Raw genomic sequence first — 11,014 nt, 5'->3', positions numbered from 1 at the left:
GGAAAAAATTAAAATGATCCTCTGAAAATTTACAATGTAGCATAGTAATTTTAATAACTTTCTTGGAATTCCTGTAGGTGTCACTAACAAATACAAAGCAACATATTTAAAATTACGATGGGGCATAGCAAAATTGATGACGGACTCAGAAATAATCTGCCCCCACTTTTTAGTCGACTGCGCAGGCGTGACTTTGCTTATTTTCCGATTGTTGATGTAAAACAAATAAATTTTTTTTTTCACGTGCGTTATCGTGGCGCAACGGATGCCGAGTAGGGTTTGTACTCGAAAGGTACAGAGTTCAAATCCTGAGCCTGGCCGATTTTTTAAGTCTACGTATTCCCGGGAAAAAATAAGGTAGATCTAAATAGATGTGTTGCCGTAGATCTGCTGATTGAGCGCATCTATGTAGATCTACTCGACCGACTAAACTATAGTAAAATATGTTTGGACGATGTAGATCAACGTAGATCTACATAGATTGATTCGGATCTACGGTATAGCATTCATAGGCAGCTTCCACATCTAAATAGATCTATTCACATCTAAATAGATCTATTCACATCTATATAAAAAACTTGATAACAATTTATTTACAACTTATTATTAGACATAAAAATATTAATTTTTTTTATTAAAAAGGACAAAAGGTAAGTTGTATATATTTTTATTTTTTTATATTTTCAAGTATAATAGAAATTATTTGCTATAAATACCAATGGTTTACACTTACAATGATTTAAAAAAACAGAGTTACAATAGTTTTACATATTTGCAGCAATAATTCCAAAATTATATATTTCAATTCTAAACTGTTTTTTTTTTATTTAATTAAATTTTTAATTCTCTTTAAAAATTATATTCTTAAACTTTATTAAAATTAAACTTTTTTTTTTTGTTTGAACGCATCCTCCAATTTAGTATGACTGCTTTAGAGGACACCTTGCGGTGGGTTCTTGAATCTGTCGGTAGATTTCTGTTGGTAACAACAACTTGTACTTTTTTTAATACTTTTAATATTTCTTCAAAAAATATTTAATAATGTGTAAAATAAAAAAAAAGAAAGTTTTAACATTTATCTTAATTATGTCGTTCGTTACGGAAGATTCGTTTTATCGCACCAATTTTTTCAGTCATCGATTTCATGTACATTCGTCTTTCTGGTTGTTGCAAACCTGCACGACGAGCAACGGTCATGGCCCATTCTAAAAAAAAAATACATAAATGAAATTAAATTATGTAAAAATACTATACTTTACAAATTTATCTATCAATTCATAAACTTGTACTATAAAAATTTGGCATTGTCTTCATGGAACAAATATGTATACACATATCTTTAAACATTTATTTTTATAGAAATGAGATAAGACTGAATTTATTTTCAAGTGCTTCATAAATATACAAAAATAACAAATTCCGATATTCTTTCCAATGATTACACAAGATTACTTTTTTTGTAATCACAAAGAATCCCAGTAATTTTTTATGATTACACTTAAAATTCAAAGATTTCAAAAAGATTACACGAGATTATTGACGATTATTAAAAATTACACCAGATTACAGATTACCAGTAATCATGCAATATTCCTAATGATTGCACGAGAATACTTTTTCTTGGTAATCACAAAGATTCCCTGTAATCTTTCATTCGAAAAAGAAAAAAAAAAATAATGAAAAACGAATAAAGAAAGAAAAAATTAGTATACTATATATGTGCATGTATTCACACGCATGCGTGATCTGAAAATAGAGAAGAGAGGATTACAAGAAATTTTCGCAGATTACAGATATACGACGTGATTACATAAAATTTTTAAAGATTATTGATGATTATAAAAGATTACAAGAGTACTTTAGATTACATTGATTACACGATTTTTCCGTAATCATTTCTGTAAGATTACAAGAGATTATTAAAGATTCTTCTCCTGATGTACGCCAGATTACACAAGTGACTTCCCCCTCGATTGAAATAGACTTTAAAGTTAATAAAATTTTTTTTTTAAATTATACCTATGATCGTATCTCAAGCCCGTACATGAAGATTCTCGGCAGGCGGTCCTGGGTGTTAGTGTCCTCCAATTCTAGACGGTTGTCCAGTTAATGTACAACTCACGTGAAAAAGTATGATATAGTTTATACATAAAATTTGTATACAATATGTATATATATATAATACATAGTTTTGGTCCAATCTGGTATGTATAATCTATAAATAATTGATAAATAATCTAAATAAAATTTATATACAGAAAAATTTATAAAATTTTTATGATGATGTGAATTTTTAAGATCATGTAAATTAGCAAATTTGTTCATTTTTAATAATAAAAGTATGGATGTAGTTCAATAAAAAAAAAATATTTATTAAATATAGGAATATAGAAAACATAGTTTTTCTTAGATAGAAAATACAAATTTATTTTTCAAAATTACTTTGAGGAAAATATAGGTTTTTGAGACAAAAAAAAAAAAAAACATTAAAAATTAAAAACATTTTTTTTAAACAATATTTAATGTATGTTGATTGACTGTCAATTTTCCAACTTGTTGTTGATCACCCTATAGCAACGTCTCAACATGAATAACTGAGATAAAAAAAAACAAGCCAAAATAAAAAGACAAACAATTATGCGTTGAAAACTTTACGCGTATAATATATATATGAAACTCCTTAATAGTATGTTATCTATGTTCATATTTTTTGTGTCTATATATAATTTATACATAATTTGTATATGATATTTTGGAAAGAAAATTTATTTAAATACTCATAATAGATTGCATAATATAAATATAAATAAATAAATATGAAAAATTAAAAATATCAAAGATTATTATCCAGCTGTCTCTTTCATTTATTTTTTTTTTCTTCAAAAGATATATTTTCCTAAAAATAATTTTAAATATAAATTTTTATTTTCTATCTAAAAAAAAATATATTTTTTATATTTCTATATATACCAAATGTAGACTTTTCATCGGACTGTACTTTTTGTTGATAAAAAATTTTTTAAAAAAGCATTAAATAATTCTGCTTGTATTCAAATACACTTATGTTATATACCCTTATTATTTTCTAAAATTTTTGTATATATTTTATATAGATTATAGATGGGTATTATTTTTAGTTTGAATATTTTGTCGTGAGCTTTTAATTTTTGCATGTGTGTTCAATATAAAACATCAATAAAAAGAAAAAAGAAATTTCAATTTTCGTATTTACTTACTTGTTGACATATTTATAGTAGACAGAAATATATTATTATCACAATATAACACTTAAATTCAATTTTGAAAAAATCACTAACACCATAAAATTTGCTTGTACACGAAAAATATTTAAGTAGTGACTTATTTTTAAGTCAGAAACTGCAGAAAAAAAAGTGCTTGAAAAAATTTCTTGTACGATGACTGGGTATGGCTGTTGACCACGGTCAACAACAGTCGACTGTAATCTGCCCAAGGGTATGGAGCTTGAGCCTGTATTGAGTATTCTGTTGGATCTCGAAGCTAGGTTTCTTTGGTGGGGAGTTCAGTGACGTCGTTTAGTTTACAGTGTAAGGGTTGGCCTTAGAAAACTAAAAAAATAGAAAGAGACATGAATATAACCCTGCCAAATTTTGAATGTCAACAGAATATGTTTTTATGATTGCATATGTGCACGTGCATATAAATATCTCTTATTTTTGAGTTTTTTAATTTTTTTTTTTTTTTTTCATTATTTTCCGTATTATTGTACGTTTGTCTTCAGAAAAAATTTATTTTATTTCAAACTTTATCATGACTTTTTTCATGGAAATACATTTTCGAGCTTAATTGAGATTTGGTACAAGTATTTGCACATCTATATATCTCAAGACGAGCATACGAAATATAGTTTTTTCACATTATCATTTAACGAAAGATAAAATAAAATTATAAATAGTTGATGCAATGAGATATATACATTTATTTATTGCCATATTTACATTTTGTTTCTAATATTTTTCTGTTTTATGTTAAATATACGAGAACAAAAAACTTAATTGTTAAAAAAATTTGTATGAAAAAAAAAATTTTGTCGTTCTTTATTTTATAATTTTTTATTTTTGTTTCTGTTTTCCGCTGATTTGGTATTTGAAACAAAATATCTGTAGTCTTTGAAATTTTCTTTCTCTTTTTTTTTCAAGATTTCTTTTCAGAGAATTTACAGTATTTTTTTCAATAGGTATATAGAAAACAGAAAACCCTGGCCATCAGGAAATAGTTAAATTTTATGGGGGTCTTGTTTCTTAGTGACCTTAGAAGACCACAGTTCGTATCGCGGTATCCAAAGAGGTTACAAAGAAAAACATAAAATTTTTTGTAATACGTATTTTGCACAATTATTATACATTTCATTATAACTTACGAGTAAATGTAAAGTTAATCAAAATATATTGACTATATTATCTTTAGTAAAAAATTAATTAATAAAAAAACACAATATGTCAGAACCTGGAAATCAACCAATAAAAAAAAGATACAAATTATGGAGGTATTACGACAACGAACGGGTAAGATTTTTTTTTTTATTCATTACTTCATACAGGACAAGTTAAAAAAATATAGTTTTATATAGTTTATTATAGTATATAGTTTTTTAGTAGACAGAAAGGGCAAATTCAAGTAAAAGAAAAAAGCATCTTGTTACAGTTTTGGTGCGTTTAATGTCTTTCAATATTTATTTAAGCCAACAAAAGCTGAGCACCAAAATTCCCAAAAAAGTAATAAAATTACAGTATACATATATCACACAGTTGACAGTTTACTCTGTCTTTGAATGCCGTTGAGTTATACGCATATTATTGTATATGTATAACACGTATAAATATTTGTTAATAATATTATATAAAAACAACTTTTTATTCATTTTTTTTTTTTTTTTTTATGATTCCTATATTATGAATTTTTTTGAAATTGTTAATTATTTAAACTATTAGTTCATTGCTTAATATACAATTATAATAATAATAATAATAATAATAATAATTTTGTGACAAGGACATCAAAAATGTTTTCCAATATTATAACCATTACTTAATTTTTTTTTTTTTTTTTGCATACAATTGCTGTAATTCTAAGAAAATACCTTTTCCACTTTTATTTGCTCAAAAAACAACCTGTGTCGGAAGAAAATAATAGAATAACGGAACTGTAGATCCTAAGTTCTTTTACCTTTTTAGTTATCTGTTCGTAGGATGGATTACAAAGTGAAATTTGTGTGCCTGAAGTAAAATTCTCGAATATTTTTAAAATAAAAAAAATCAAGTAAAAGGATTTATTTTTTTTTTCTTCTTTTATAAAAAGGAGAATGAAGCCTCTTTTCGAGACATTTGATTGATTCTCACATTAAACAACGATTAATAATAATGTTGAAAATCTTTGACAATTATCAATGTATCGTTCTCCAAACCTTCGTTTACTACGTGTTTCAAGTTCATAAATATTATTTTCATAAAAATGAAATAATTATAAGTCATTCCATAAAAAAAAAAACATTTATTTAATTGTTATTTGACATGCTTAAAAAAAAATCGAACATAGGCCCAGTTATGTGTGTAATGGTTATTCCTTATAGATAAGTTCTAACAAAAATCTTACGCAAAAAAAAATAATAAAATATTATACCAGATCATCGATGAATAAACTTTTTTTTCTCCGACAAATTATGTTGTAAAAAGTATAATCTAATATGCACCGAGCCAGATGTCTGTACGCATTTATGTTTGGGGTAATAAAAAAAAAAAAAGAAAACACATGCAAAATTTGAGCCATGAAAATATTTTAAAATAATTACTATTTTATTGGGGAACATTTTATTTCTTTGGGAAAAATAGTCTTTAAAAAATCTAAAATAATTGATTATTCTTTCAATACAATGAATTATTTATTGTGTTTTTATTCAGATAATTATTTTGAAAGTTGAGTCATTGATAAAATACAACTTATAATGATTAAGCCGTTCAGTATATATTTACGGTTATGGAACAAAACTGAGGCATTTAGAAGAATCTGATGTGAGGCTAAGGGTAGCATGGATTCGATTCCAGGTAGAGTCACTTTTTTTTTTTTTTTTTTTTTTGGTTCGATAAAAAAACAGTCCTTTAAAAAATCTGAAATGATTAAAGTTGAATGATAGATAAAATACAATTCATAATGCTTAAGCTGTGCAATCATTGATTTCAGTTTTGGAATAAAAAAAATTGTGTATATAAGGTTCTTATGCAAGGCTCGAAGTAGCATAGATTCGATTCCAGGTAGAGTCACTTTTTTTTTTTTTTTTTTTTGGTTCGATAAAAAAACAGTCCTTTAAAAAATCTGAAATGATTAAAGTTGAATCATAGATAAAATACAATTCATAATGCTTAAGCTGTGCAATCATTGATTTCAGTTTTGGAATTAAAAAAATTGTGTATATAAGGTTCTTATGCAAGGCTCGAAGTAGCATAGATTCGATTCTAGTTGGGGTCTTTTTTTTTTTTTTTTTTTTTTTGAGAAAAAACTTCTAAAAAATTAAAAATGATTTTTTATAAAGAAAGTGAGCAGGACCGGAATCGAACGTAGGCTATTGGTATATAGTCAGCATTTTTTAACACTTATTTTTTTTGCGTTGAAAATCTATTTGACAATAAATTATCAATGTATATTCTCCAGACTTTTGGTTACTCCATGTTTTAAGTTTATAAAAATTTTTTAATTAAAATTAAATAATTAAGTCAGTTCATAAAAAACAAAAAAATTTTACAAATTCTAACAGCAGAAAAAGATATAGAGAATGTATAGTATGTTCTAAACATGTATCTAACATGAGCCCAGCAAGATGTATAATGATTTTTTTCTTATATACTTATAATTAAGTTTTAACAAAAATTATAGACAAAAAAAAAATAATAAAATATTCTACCATATGAATAAACTTTTTTTTCTTCAACAAATTATGTTTTGAAAAGTAGAATCTAATACGCACAGAGCCAGATGTGACACTAACACAGCCGTAAGTGTTGTATTGCACACTATTGTATATGGTTAGAAATTGGTAAACGGTGATGGGCTTAGGTCGCTGATGGGGGTCTTACCACTTTACGTACTATATATATATACTATAGATCTATGCAAAATATGCAATGTAAATTTAAGTTACGGAAAATGTTTAAAAAAATGTTATTCTATAAGGGAGAATATTATTTTTTTTGTAAAAATAGTCATATAAAAATTCTGATAAAAAACTCTGAGTCTTATTTCTCAAGACTTTTCCGTACCTAAAATTTTTATCCCGGGATTTTATTAACAAATTATTTTTTGTTTTTTTTTTATTAAGATAATTATTTTAAAAATTGAGTCCTAGACAAAATACAATTTTTGATGATTTAATATATGTTAATAAGTGTTGGAATAAACAAAGTTGTGTATATATACAAATATCTTAGCGGTATGGTGTGACATATAGATTCGATTCCAGTTAGGGTCACTTTTTTTTCTTATGAAAAAAGAGTCCTCCATGATTTTTTTTTTCCCGGGATAAAAATTTTAAGTACGGAAAAAGTCTTGAGGCCTAAAAAAGTATCGAAAAAGTATTGAAAGTATGGAAAAAGGCCTGAAAACGTACGAATTTATTATTTTGATTGAAGCCTTTAATTTCGGTCTGGAAAAAGTCCTGATATTCAGGATAGGTTTTTTTTTCCTCAAGATATTCACCGTTTACCAACGAGTAAATTTTTTTTATCGACTTAAAAAAAACTAAGTTCTTTTTTTTTATGGACTTATAGAAAATTTTAATTTTGGTTAAATAAAACTGAGTCTTATTTTTCAAGACTTTTTTCGTACATGTAATTTTTATCCCGGATTTTAATAATAGATTATTAATTGTGTTTTTATTAAGATAATTATTTTAAAAATTGAGTCCTAGACAAAATACAATTTATGATGATTTAATATATGTTAATAAGTGTTGGAATAAACAAAGTTGTGTATATATACAAATATCTTAGCGGTATGGTGTGACATAGATTCGATTCCAGTTAGGGTCACTTTTTTTTCTTATGAAAAAAGAGTCCTCCATGATTTTTTTTTTCCCGGGATAAAAATTTTAAGTACGGAAAAAGTCTTGAGGCCTAAAAAAGTATCGAAAAAGTATTGAAAGTATGGAAAAAGGCCTGATATTCATGATAGGTTTTTTTTTCCTCAAGATATTCACCGTTTACCAACGCGTAAATTTTTTTTATCGACTTAAAAAAAACTAAGTTCTTTTTTTTTATGGACTTATAGAAAATTTTAATTTTGGTTAAATAAAACTGAGTCTTATTTTTCAAGACTTTTTTCGTACATGTAATTTTTATCCCGGATTTTAATAATAGATTATTAATTGTGTTTTTATTAAGATAATTATTTTAAAAATTGAGTCCTAGACAAAATACAATTTATGATGATTTAATATATGTTAATAAGTGTTGGAATAAACAAAGTTGTGTATATATACAAATATCTTAGCGGTATGGTGTGACATAGATTCGATTCCAGTTAGGGTCACTTTTTTTTTCCTATGAAAAAAGAGTCCTCCAAAAAATTAAAAATAATCGTCTGTTTTCTTACTTGAATAAATTATTTATTGGGTTTTCATTAAGATAATTTTTTAAAAGTTGAAGCATATAGAAAATATGAAACTTACAATGATTTAGCCGTTCCATAATTAATTTTAGCTAAAGGTAACATAAATTTGATTACAGTAAGAGTTAATTTTTTTTTTATATTTCAAATTGAATAAATCATGTATTGACTTTTTTAAAGATCATTTTTCTAAAAAAAATAATTTCATCGTTCTACAGATAATCTCAATTATAGAATAAAAAAAATTGAGTACATACAAGGATCTATGCGAGGCTCATTTTATATATGTTTAATAAATTTCAACAACAATCATAGGCAAAAAAAAAATAATAAAATATTGACATTTTATAACATAAAATATTGATAAAATACTGAAATGATTTAGAAAGTTGAGTCATTGATAAAATACAATTTATAATGATTAAGCTGTTTAGTATATATTTTCCTTAGTGAGGCTAAGGGTAGCATGGATTCGATTCCAGTTAGAGTCACTTTTTTTTTTTTTTTTTTTGGCTCTATGAAAAAAACAGTCTTTCAAAAAATCTTCTCTAAACCTTTGTTTCTTCCATGTAAAAATATTTTAATAAAAAAAAAATAATTAACTTATTTAATAAAAAGAAAAAATATACAAATTCTAACGCAGATAGAGTTGAGGACTTGAATAGCTGCATATTTTTACTGTGTGGAAAAAAAATATTTTATACGATATATCGGAGAATCTTACGATGTATTTGATTTCAAGCTTATTTAGCAATGTTCTCACGTAGGAGAGCCAGGTCTACACTCATTGAAAATTTTTTTATATATGTATATAAAATCAATTGTTTTGTAATATTACATTTTTTTTTTCAATTTTCAGATACCATATTCATCGCTTATGAAATATGTAAGAGCAGCTGAAAAAAATGCTGAAATTGATGGAGTTAATATTCTCAACGTAAATCAGCACAATGAAACACCTGCCCAAGTGAAAAAAATATATTTATTGGAAATATAAAATAAATTTAATTTATATTTAAAATATATGTGAATTAAATTTGATTAATGTTTTAAAAAATATAAATTAAGTTTAATTTACATGTAATTTATATTTAATTCATATGTAATCTATATCTATACAAAAAGTAAATTTATTTCATATTTTTGGAAAATATAAATTAAATTTGAAGTACATCCAAATTTTTTTTTTGCAATGTCGAAAAAAAAAAAATTTTAAGTAAATTTATTTTATGTTTTGAAAAAATATAAAATACATTTACTTTTCGTATAGATATAGATTACATATGAATTAAATGTAAATTACATGTAAATTAAATTTAATTTATATTTTTTAAAACATTAATTAAATTTAATTCACATATATTTTAAATATAAATTAAATTTATTTTATATTTCCAATAAATATATTTTTTTCACTTGGGTGCTCTCATTCCAGATGAAAATGTTTTCGAGATTTTTAGTGATAATGATAATGAATTATCCGATGATGGTTCCGAAAATGCGATCATACCAAATGAAAGGTTAAACAATTTTAGTGAAAATATACAGTTAGACTTCAACTTTGAAAGTTTACAATCAATTACGAATGATGAAAACATATATGATATTGACGATGAGGATGAGGATGAGGATGATGATACTGAAGATTTGCACATTCATTATACCAATAATGATTGGAAGTCGGTAGAGTCTGGATATGTTTATCCAGGTTGTAAAATAACAACTGATAGGGCTGTTCTCGAAATTATGGACATATATCTTAAAAAAAAAATCTCTCAATCAACATTAATCTGCATTATAAAATTAATACAAAAACTTCTTCCCGATTGTAATAACATGCCTAAAACAATTCATAAATTGTTTGAATATATCAAACAAAGAGCTCCCAAAGAAACAGCAATAAAACATTATTATTGTAAAAATTGTAGAGCATATAAAGAAATTGAAAGACGAACATTGCTTTGCAATTCATGTAAAAAAACCGAGACTACACATTTTTTTTATGAATTAAATATTTCAAGTCAAATCAAGTATTTGTTTGAACATCAAAATTTGGCAAACAAGCTTTTGCCATTCAATGAATCTCCGAACGCAAATTTAATCACAGATATCAAAGATGGCTCTGAATATAAAAGAGTAAATTCAAGACCTGACCGGAAACCTCACGACTTAACTTTGATATTAAATACTGATGGTCTCTCTTTGGTTAAGAGCAGCAAAAGTAACTGTTGGCCACTAATGTTTATGATTGCTGGATTACCACCTCATTTGAGAGAAAATCATCTTGTTGTAACTGGTCTCTGGTATGATCCAGATAAAAAACCTTGGATGAATACTTTTCTTCGTCCTTTCTCCTACAAGTTAAAAAAGTGCTACGAGG

General features: G+C 25.4%; 1 long non-coding RNA gene across 1 annotated transcript; it reads right to left on the bottom strand.

Moving 5' to 3' along the window:
- Window positions 1-548: 548 nt before the first annotated feature.
- Window positions 549-3,556, bottom strand: LOC122849161. The gene is made up of 3 exons (XR_006373512.1): window positions 3,237-3,556; window positions 2,020-2,215; window positions 549-1,205 (listed from the first exon to the last, which is right to left on the bottom strand). It is a non-coding gene; the product is annotated as an uncharacterized LOC122849161 (long non-coding RNA).
- Window positions 3,557-11,014: the final 7,458 nt, after the last annotated feature.

The sequence above is a fragment of the Aphidius gifuensis genome, linkage group LG2 (genome assembly GCF_014905175.1).
Source record: "Aphidius gifuensis isolate YNYX2018 linkage group LG2, ASM1490517v1, whole genome shotgun sequence".
Taxonomy (NCBI): domain Eukaryota; kingdom Metazoa; phylum Arthropoda; class Insecta; order Hymenoptera; family Braconidae; genus Aphidius; species Aphidius gifuensis.
The sequence above is the reverse complement of the archived record's forward strand: the minus strand, read 5'-3'. Positions and strand labels throughout refer to the sequence as shown.